The sequence below is a fragment of the Pinus tabuliformis genome, chromosome 3_2, assembly GCF_031772625.1.
Source record: "Pinus tabuliformis cultivar Carrire ecotype Pingquan chromosome 3_2, CPIR1, whole genome shotgun sequence".
Classification (NCBI taxonomy): domain Eukaryota; kingdom Viridiplantae; phylum Streptophyta; class Pinopsida; order Pinales; family Pinaceae; genus Pinus; species Pinus tabuliformis.
This window is the reverse complement of record NC_142302.1, coordinates 670,088,618-670,100,066: the sequence shown is the minus strand read 5'-3', so window position 1 is coordinate 670,100,066 and position 11,449 is coordinate 670,088,618.

Genomic DNA, 11,449 nt, shown 5'->3' with positions numbered 1-11,449 from the left:
GTGTGAATGTGTTATAATCCTTGTTGTAGATGTGTTCATTTGTATAGTGATATATCTGCAATGCACTTTCTATCATATCTTGACTAAAAGTGACAGCATATGCTCCATGTATCAAGTGTGGATCTTCCTATGGTAGCATATTTTCAAATATAGACCTTTATTTTTCTAGAAAAATCAACTCCAAAATAAAGAAATAATGTATCAGGCACTGCATAAGAATGTAGTGTGGCCAAAATGCATGCAAATTTATACCATATGTAGAAATATTATGTCTACTAAGTTATATGTGAGGTACATAACGAAATCTAACATTTATTGTCTCAAGCCATACCTTCAATGAAATTAAGATCCATTTTACAAGAATTACAATCTAGGAAGACTAGTTGAAAATTTCAAATTTTTAACCAAAATTCTAAGCACAAAAACAGAAAACTAGTTAGATTAGCAAGCACATATACAGAAAAACAAATCCTAAATACTACATACAAAAAATTTGTTGAACACCCAAAGAAATAAATACCAGTGATAACAGAGTCCTGTAATATCTGTGTAGTCCTTGAAGAGGGTATATATTATTACTTAATTGGGAGCTTTGACCACAACAATAGCACCTATACAAGTAACCACCAACGCATATTTATAACTGTTATCACATGTCTCAACAAAATTACAGAAAGCCACCATTATTAGTTTATGTCTCGTTGCATATAAAATAAATAATTTCCCTCTAGAGGGTTTTAGATCACTAGGCATCCTTAGCAAGGAGGTAAATAGACATGGTCAAATCCTGCATGGGCCAAATTCTAGTGCCTAGTAATACAATGTTGAGGGTATCTGATATCACTGCTAAGGTGATACTTCAAGTCTAGTTCATATACAAATATAACAACAACTATGTCATGAGAAATAAAAATTTAATTGCTAGACATGGGAATTGACTTCTTCGGGAGTCATAAGGACAATCCCTCAATAATTACAAAAATTCCAGATCTTGATATTTTATGAGAACAATAACATAAATAATTTTTTCTCAGAAGCAATAACTCTGAATAATGGAGTTCAAATTCTCAATAGAGTTTTATGAATAAAATAAAAACAATGTAAACAATAATAATTAGCCTTGATAGTTAAATAAAGAAAATTTGATGATATTCAACACAGTAGAACAAGGTAGAATAGTATAGCAAACTTTTAGAATGTTTTGTATACATCCTTTAAGATATACTCTATCGATAATAATATTGGCCTGTACGAGGAAATATAGGGTTCATACTGAGCTTGTAACTAATACATCTAATTCACCTCCTTCTGCGAGCAACGTGACTTCCACATATGCATAGGAGACCTTGCTCAATTGATGCTAACAATCTATTGAAGGCATGACATTCTTTGAAGAAAAAAAGGAATGGTTGTTTGTATCTGCATCTATAAAGGATAAAAATGATGGCACTATAGACCTAGAGCTTGGGTTTAATATAAAACTACTATAAGTGATACTAGCATATGTTTATGAGAATTTCTCTAAAACACTGGGATAAACATTTGAAAGTTCATTAATCATTAAGTCTTTTCTCAACCTTAATCCTAAGAATCTGTGTATCGAAAATATCATAAGGTTTGATTCCATGTTGAGTTATTGTCTTGATGATTTCAAGAGGTAGGTGCTTTCAATTCTGTTGAATTCAAGGAGTTTATTTTGACTACAATCTAAAATAATTTCAGTATCCTACTAAAATGACAATTTGGAAGTTTCAAATATCCACTATTTACATATTGGATGTCCTTTTCATGATCTTGTCTAGTCAAATATGTATTCTTAAAATAGACATAGATTGGAGTAATGTCTTCAATGTGAAGGAAATTGGTTCTAAATTCTTGAAGGCAAGGATAGACCTATCTACCAGAAGAAATAGCATTGGTATATAGGTTTTATTTGGAAAATATGTTATTCATGACAATTTTTTTCATGAAACCTCTAGCTCTGTAAAAATAGTGAATACACAGTCTTAAAGATCATTTGACTCGAAATTTTCCATTGGATTTTATATAAGTAATGCAATAGCTAATGACACCGCATGGATTGATAGAGGCATGGATACAAATTTTCAAAAGAAATTAGGTTCCCAAGATAGCAGGATGTAATCCCAATTTGTTTGATATGTCTCTATCACTCACATTCCCTCATACAAACCAACCAAAATGACATGCTCTACTATCTCGTGGAGCCAACATTTCATGAGGGACAAAACATAATAGCATTATGTGCTCCCATGTGGTAGAAGAGGACAATTTTGAAAGTTAATGGGCAATAATTATTATAGTCCTATGTAATCTTGGATGGAAAAATCCTCTCACTACCTTATGCTAACACTTACATGTGTTTGAACTTTGAAGGTACTATTGTTTTACACGTACCCAAATTCTTTTTCATCCCATCAGTGATAGAAAACCCATCCCATGAAGTTGGAATTTTGATGCTTCATTATTTTGCATGATAACTAAGCATAAGGGAAGCAGATATTTTATTGATGTAGTTTTGAGGGGTTTGCAGTGGATCACTGATTTCAGGTAGCACCCTCATTTTGCACATGCTACAGTAGGGTAGGAAAAGGAATAAATTCCTTTAATAAGTAGTGTAGCATGAATAAGCTGTCTTGATAAGTAAATTTGATTTCATGTTGTCATAAATAGATGACTTGTTGGTCATAGGATAGTTTTCACAACTAGATTGTTGGTCAGACCTTTCACAAGGTTCAAATCGAGCTCAAAAACTCAAACCAAGTCAACCATAGTAGAATATTTGTACAAATTTTAATTGCAAGTGGAACACAACAAAATCATCCATTTCATATATAATGTCATGCCTTAAGGGCTCACATTTAGTCGTGCTAAAACCAACCACTCAAACTAAAATTAGTACCCCTTGGTTCAATTTTGTTGGATAATATCAAGTCAAACACAGTTGAAATGTACATTTTTTTATTTAAATATAATAGATGCTCACTTCCTCATTAACATATATAAAAAAGGAAAAATTATATTAATTCTCCATTCTCTTGAATACTCAATTGCATAGAGACAAATTTCTTAGAGGAATGTATAAAGTTAGAAACAAAAAAAATTAAGAAAGATGGCATGTTAGCTACCCACCTGTTGCCTAATATTTGTGGCACTATGGACTCAACACACCTAAAACTATGATCCAAAGCATGCTTGGCCTTCTCATATCTTATCAAAACTGAGTCCCCTACAGTGGCCTGAAAAATAAAACAAGACCAAGTATGAGACAACTCTTATGGAAAAGTACCTAATATTGTATCATCTTAAATGTGGAAAGGATCTACTTCTAGTGAATATTATTTTTCCCTAACACACAACTAATAAACACCATAAGTTTTGAACATAATTTCCTCATTAAAGCAGAACTAACATTTTTTTCTAAGAAAAGTAAACACCACAACTAAAACTTATGCCAAAGAATCATAAATCTCAACACCATAGCTTAAGTTTTTATGATTCTTTTGAATGTTCTGCTATTATTTTCAAGGGTTGTTTCTCTTCCTGTGGAAAGCCAAGACCAATGCTAACCTCCAATGCCAATGAACTTTAATACCACATGAAAATTGCGTGAGAAATGTACCTTCCAATTTGGGTTCAATATTTGAGTGCTTACAATGTCCACTAGATAAATAGGCCTCTTTTTACGAATTTGTAGCTCCCAAAATCTATTGAGAAAACACAAAGAACCATGATAATTTATGGATTTAGCACCATCGATTCAAAAATGAATGGGTTTTCATGAGTGCCCATGCACATTCCTTGGCATTTGAAGCCAAAAGTACACAATGGTGCACTGATTATTAGCTTGGGAAACATAGTAAACTCATTATTACCTTGGGAAATAAAGCCCAAGCTTTTCCTGCAAATCATTATTATCTTGGGAAAAATAACACAATATTTTCCCACAATAGTAAATCCCATAAGAATATGTATGATATGTAGATTTAATATTTAAGAAAATTTATAAGTAGGAGATCACTGAAACGATGTTTGCACTAGTGAGAAAACCATCCAAATGACTTTAGTGTCGTAATATAGTTTACAAAAATTACCTAGATTAATATACCATAACCAACATACCACCAACGGATGAAACACTGGAAGTGTGAGGGAATTACACCAAGAAACAAAACAATGAGTTAAAGCCCAATGTGTATGATTTTCACCAACGAAAATCATTTGAAATTTCCAAAAAATTCAAACAATTGTTTGAGGGAAAAATGTCTCTCAGCAAATATTGAACTAGTCATTAGAATTTCCAATCAGATAATGAGGTTGGATGTGCATTCAATTAACCTTGGAAATCCTATGAATTGATGATATTTTTGTGATTCAACAATTCATTGAATTAACTGTCATGATGCCAACATCTTGGTGCAAGGAACTTGGTAAGGTTGAGCAACATGGTCACAGGTATTGTCAAACTAGTCACAAGGTGAATGTGGACTTTGTTGGAATCACGTCTTGTGAAACAACATGTGCATGGAATCATGGACCCTAACTCTAATTATACCATGATGGAGGATGGTAGGATCAACTTGCTATAGGATCAACTAAATCCCACTAGGAAAATGTATGTATTACTACCACAAGCATCACCTAATTGTTAGCATAATATATGCAAGTTATGTCAAATGGGAAATATTCACTAAGTCAAATGAAAATTAGTTAGAAAGACTTGTGGGGTCTTTAAACAATAATATCTTGATATCAATGATAGCATAGGTAAATCATTAGGGACAATTTTTTTTTTCAGCCAACCATCTCAGTATCGAATCTTCACAAAATTTACGTATGCAAAGATTTATTTTAGTTCTAAGTAATAACCTAGTTAAAGCTATTGGTATATGGCTTGGACTCTTAAATGTAGTTATATGGGATTCAGTCTACCTACATGAAAGTTTCATGCTATGGTCGTCTTTGAGATATTGTTCCTAGAGACAACATAATTTATAATAGTTAGAAGTGTTCTCATGCCAACTGTGTATGCCAACTTGTGTGATTATTTTCTAGTCTAGAACCCATGGCTTGTGTACTTGTATTGTATTCCAATTGACACCTTAAAAAACACTTGTTTAAGTACTTTGGGTTTCCAGGTGATTGGTTATGGTATATTACATCTATGTTATGTCTCCTGGTGTGTTAAATGGTTCTTGTTAAGATACATTCAATAGGTTATGATGTCTATAATGCAACGAGAAAAACCAGATCTGTTAAACCAACTTCAACATTTCCAATTTACTTACAAGGGAACATCATGTGTTACATGTAAATTTTTATAAGTAATTTTATATAACTAAGCTTACCAAAACTTAATAGAATGTCCAATTTAGATGCAACCTCTCGCATAGAGCCAAGATATCAAATGAAGGAAACAACCCAACATCCTGTGTAAGCATAATAGCCAACATTATGTCAGAAATAAGGGATGATAATTTAAGCATAAGCCTTTGAAAATTCATATTCAAAATTATTTTCTACAAAATCAGTATTCAAACAATCGTAAAAAACATTATTTTAGGTCAATTCTATTGATAAACATAAAAGTGTTTATAACTAGAAACATTCTAGGGTAAAACTGTTTGTTGCTTCAAAATTTAAATTATAGACATTTATTTAAATTTTATGCTCATGAGCATGCTCCTGAAAATAAAATCCACTGGTTCAAGTACACTTTTGTGACATAGATTCGGGATGATCAACACACAATAAACCAATACAATTTTAGGGGCAGCATCAAAGAAGTGGAGAAGGCAATGGACGTAAAAAACGTTTCATAGTTTTAATGTTTGTGGTTCCTACTAAAGTCTACAACAAGATCATGAAAGACTTGTTACCCTCTTCTGAGGGGTACCTATAGTGATATTTTTCACTTTCATGGGCATCTTTGTGAGTAAAACAATCTCGGTACATGGTTACAACATTAGGCTAAAACATTTCCTTATATTTTTCTCCATTGATAATTAACATACCCTTGCCTGGAACCCATCTATCTCCCTCTTTTCTTCCAGACCCACAAATCCCTTTCTAGGTCATGAAAATTGCATCAAGATGTTTCTTCAAACAAAACTAAGCATTTATTTCAGCTCTCATAAGTTCAAAGCCTAGTATGCTTTCAAAATTTGTAGCAAGCATGCAAATATCCCAAAACCTTAAAAATTATGATGACCCTAAATGAAAATAGTCAAGTTGAATTCCATAATATAAAAAACTAACTGAACAACTCTAACAAAAATACCATGACATGTAGGACTTCAATGGTAGGATTTCTAGAAATGAGCATGAGTGCCACCACCTCTAAACTTATTGGGCTCGCAGTGCCTTGGATCATCCAGCAAGATATTGTCATGATACATGATGAGGATATTCTTTATATCCTTCTTCGATTGCTCGTCCATGTATTTTTGGTAGAAGGAAACTAGGGCCTTCACAATCCTCTACCTAATGGCATATATCTACAAGTGTGTCCTCCTTTCACTCTGATTCTCATATCATGCTAGGATAATGCTCTACCTAATGGCATAGCTTGCCAAGTGTTCCGTACTTTCACTCTGATTCTCATATCCACGCTAGTGAATCCGAGGTGTCCCAATAGAAGAATGGACTCAAATACCTTGTAATGAAGAATCCTAGGTTCTTAAAATAGATATGGCTTGTGTACTTGGAAGGGTATTGGCAATCTTCAACACTTTTTTTAATAACATTTTTTAGTTTGAACAGATCATCATGCCTATATCATCTTTATAGTTTGTAGAGAAGAATCTCATGAACTCTTCCTTCAAGGAGGAGTTTGGTTGCTCCAATTTATATAGATCTAACTACCAAATTGTGTGAAATGCACAGTCAAGAATAATTATAGCACTTGCAACATAGTTTAATATGAAATACAATCAAGCATATTTTTCATCCTTGCATCAATAGAAATACCTAATTTCTTTTATTCTTTAGATATCAATATATATAGCCTTTTTCAACAATCAAGAGAAAATCTGGATTCTTTTGAGTCCTCCACTTAGTGACATTTTGGATAGCATAATCAACTCACATATTCATAAAAGGAGTGTTATACAAAACCACAAATGTCAAACCAAAATCTATTTAAGTCAATATAAGTTAACTACACCAATGGAAAATATGGTAATTTCGGTTGAAAGATATAAGTGTATGCATCCCTCAGTGGAAACAACAAGGTTATCTACTACTGTCTAGGGGTCTGATGAAAGCAATTGTGGATATCAATCCTCTGCCATGTAAAAAAAAGAAAAAAATGAAAGGAGTTTAGATTTGTGATGGACCATCTTGTACCTCCACTCATATGGATTCCAAAAATGGAAATCTTGTACCCACGCCCACAAACACTAGTTTCTTTAGCTGGAACAGATGTAACTACCAAATTTTGTGAAATGAAAAATAAATAAGAACTATAACCCTTTCAACATAATATGAAACACAATCAAGCATCTTTATCATCCTTGAATTAATAGAAATACCTGGTTTATTTTATTCTTTCGATATCAATATATATAACCTTTTTCAACAATCAAAGAGACAAATTTTGGGTTCTTTTCAGTCCTCCAACTAGTCACATGTTGAAAAGCATAACCAACTAATATATTCATAAATATTATTGCTTTACATAATCTCAAAAGCCACACCCAATCGTTATTTAAGTCAAAAAATTATTTTATTAGAAGTAATTTTGTGGAAAATATGTTCATTTTGTGAACGTGTATGGCAATTATACTATGGATAAGTGAACTATGACTGGGTAGCCTCACCCTTTGGAGTCGTGAGTTTTACATTCAAAATAGATGATATCAAGAGTAGTTAGGGTATTTTTTAGTTGTTACAGTGGGGCCTTACAAGCTTCACGGACTCTTGAAGTAACATTTCATAAATCACATCCCTAGAAGTCTCCATGGGAACTCTACACCACTTGATATCACTATAACACATTTACGAAATTGGGATCCTTGAAATTGGTCACCCTTTTCAGCCTTTCACCCATATTAAAATGAAAATTACTTTGTTGATAGAATTTAACTCCAAAATGCATCAAATTCTTGCATACTTGGATTTTACAAAAAAGTAAGAGATTTTGCAAAACACTCTAACTCAAATAAAAAAATTCCCACCAAAACCATAGAGGTAGATGCATGTAGAAAATGCATAGTTGAATTTGTGCTTTCTATGTAGGTAGAATTTATTTTTTCTCCTATAATATGATTTATATCCATAATGGGTTTTTCCAACCAGAGCTTGAAAACTAAATATCCTCAATGCCATTTGGACCCTCTCTGGCATGCCGTCATTATCTATGTGACCTCTATAGTTGAAACTTATTACTATGGTGGCAGGTTTCTTGTTTACCCTTTGTGCTACAAGGCTTTATCGAAAAGATTATAAAATGTAGGTAAGATCTTTGGCACCTGTCATGTAAGAAATAGTGTGTAGATTATATGTTCCCACACATAATTTCTTTTTGTTTCCAATGGAATGCTAGGTATCTAATTGAGACAATTTTCCAACAACCTCAATATTATCTCTCTTAAGTATCTCAATTATTAGCATGGAATTATTATCTAAGCACATACTCATGTGAATGCTCTAGTAAGACAACTCAGAGTTCTCTCACACTTGTAATGCAGGCTGGTCCAAGTAATTCCCTAGGTCAGAAAAGTCACGAGAACCCCTTCAGATGTAATTTTGAAGGATTTAAAATACAGAGTTCATATAAGAATCTTGTACATAAAATTCAATCTACTGTCAAGCTAACAATGTGGGAAATATGAAAAGAGAATTTATTGCAATCAATCAAAATAAAAATTGGACCAAAATCAACACATTTAATCCCTGATATGTTATCATTACTTGTAGATATGTCAATCAAATAGTTGGTAGTTAACATGAATAGACTAATACATTTAATAGATTAAGATGTCAAGCTTCCTGAATGAAAAATATCAAACACAGAAGATTAGAAATTGTCAATCTAATGAAAAATGATGGTTTGAATTATTATCAATCAGAGGAAATATTTTATTTTCAAGAAACTCTATTTACATACCTTTGAGAAAAGGATGCTTTTGCTGATTGTTGCAGTTCTTTGGTATAAAACCAATGCGAGCAGAAATAATTTGCATACGCTTATAAGGTGCGACAAAATATTTTTGAAATTACTTGAGAGAACTTATTTACAAAATTAGGTAAAGCCAATCACAGGTCGATATACATATATATATATATATATATATATATATATATATATATATATATATATATATATATATATATATATATATATATATATATATATATATATATATATATATATATATATATATATATATATATATATATATATATATATATATATATATATATATATATATCTATATATATATATGCATACCCACAATATAAGTGATAAAATATTTTTTCAAATTACTTGATAGAATTGTGTTACAACATCAGGTAGAGATGAACGAATTACCACACTAAAGAAGATAGAGAGAGTTTTGTACCTGAAAAAAAGGTCGTTTCATTAACTGGAAGGCCAGTGCTGATTAATAATCTTCTAAATTCTCACCAGACCATTGTGACTCTCTCCCCGAACAACTATTCTAGAAAATCATCCTTCCACTCCATTCAACCCTTGATATTTTCTACAAACCCACTCTTGGTACCTTCACAATATTGTAAACACATGGCTATTACTAGCCCTCCTGCATCCTACACTCATTCAATTTCCTTCCAAGGCTCAATGGGGTTTCCATTGGTCCGGATCAAACTTCAACCTTCTTTGCAATTTGTCATAGCTATGGTCATCTTCTTCCAATATAAGCATTGAATGAAATCCACTACCACCATTGTTGAATGCTTAGTGCTTGAAGTCCCTCTCTATCAATATATCTGTAGTTTCCCTTTTAAACACTCACACCAGAGCTCCTATTCTTTCTTAACCTTAGGGCTCATATATGGTGGGTCGAAAATGGCATAAGAACCTGGCTTCCACTACCATACAAACACTCCATTGGTTCATCATGTTGTAACATTATTTTTTTTGATAAGTTAGATGTTTGAGCTAAAAAAATATATAAATAAAAAGGTATTGTAAAAAAGGGATGAATGAAAAATACAAAAATAGAAAAGAAAAAATAAAAAAGCCAAAAAAGTAATAATAATGAAAATCCCAAAGAATAAAGCATGCTAGTTTAAATTCTGCTCATTCATGTATTAATTGTGTTTAATTTATTTTAGGCATGATTAGATTAAAATTAAACTTAATTTTATTTGTAAATAAGTAACAACATGACCTTTCTTCATTTTTGGCTAAAGTTCTCAAAGCCCTTGGTAGTTGAAGATCCCGAGCGTGAATATCAACGGCTCCAAAGCCAGTCCATGCCCCCCTATCCCCTATGATGTTTAATCAATGGATATCCCCTCCGATGTTTAATCAATAGGGTGGAGTGCGAAAAAGTGGACCACCCCAAAACTACCTTCACTGCGTTCCCTTCACATAGCTACTCCGCACCCCCCCACTCCAAAACCACAAACAACACGCTATCCCACCCCTCAAAATCTACCTTCCCACACCCAGCCGACCGTTACACCTCCTCTTCGGCCATTTTCAAACAAAACCTTATCCCACCACTCATCGCACCACGTACCAATCATCCATCGACTCCTATTCTTCGAATTGTCACCCCCTCATATGCCGATTCTGAACCCATTAAAAATGTTGTAACCAATAAATGTCTCTCCCTCACCATTTAATGGGTATTACCCAAAAAGAATTAACCGACCAAAAGCCTTTTTTTTTTTGTTTTCTTCAGAGTTGACTAGTTCACCATCATCCCTTACCATATCAAACCAAAATTCAACCATTTCCGACCAGTACCAGGCTGAACAACTACCCAAGTTATTAGCAAGGATTTTCACACACTGACATCTATCATTCAACATACAAAAGAATAATTTTATGGGCAATTGCAGTCATTTTCACCCTTCATTTTTAGTCATGGCTTTTGAAAACAAATCTAAGTTTATGGAAAACCCCATGTTGCCTCCTACCATAGATTTAGGTCATCAGCCTTTAGTTGGCCAACTCTTCAAAATTGCTTAAACAAATTGTGAGTTTGATCTCTACGAACTCCACAGTTGGTTAAAATAGAAATTCATTTACCAAAGTGATGAAATAAACCTCTGGAAATCCTTCTTACCCTAGTTCAACATTCCACAGACTCGCCATTTCCTAGATTTTGTTGTATGGTGTTATGATAGGTACATCCCCACACAAAGAGAAGTAGTTTCTAAAAACAATGAAGTTATATTTACCATTAATGTTGAGTCAATCAACCAAATGTTGTATATTCAAAACACTGAACCC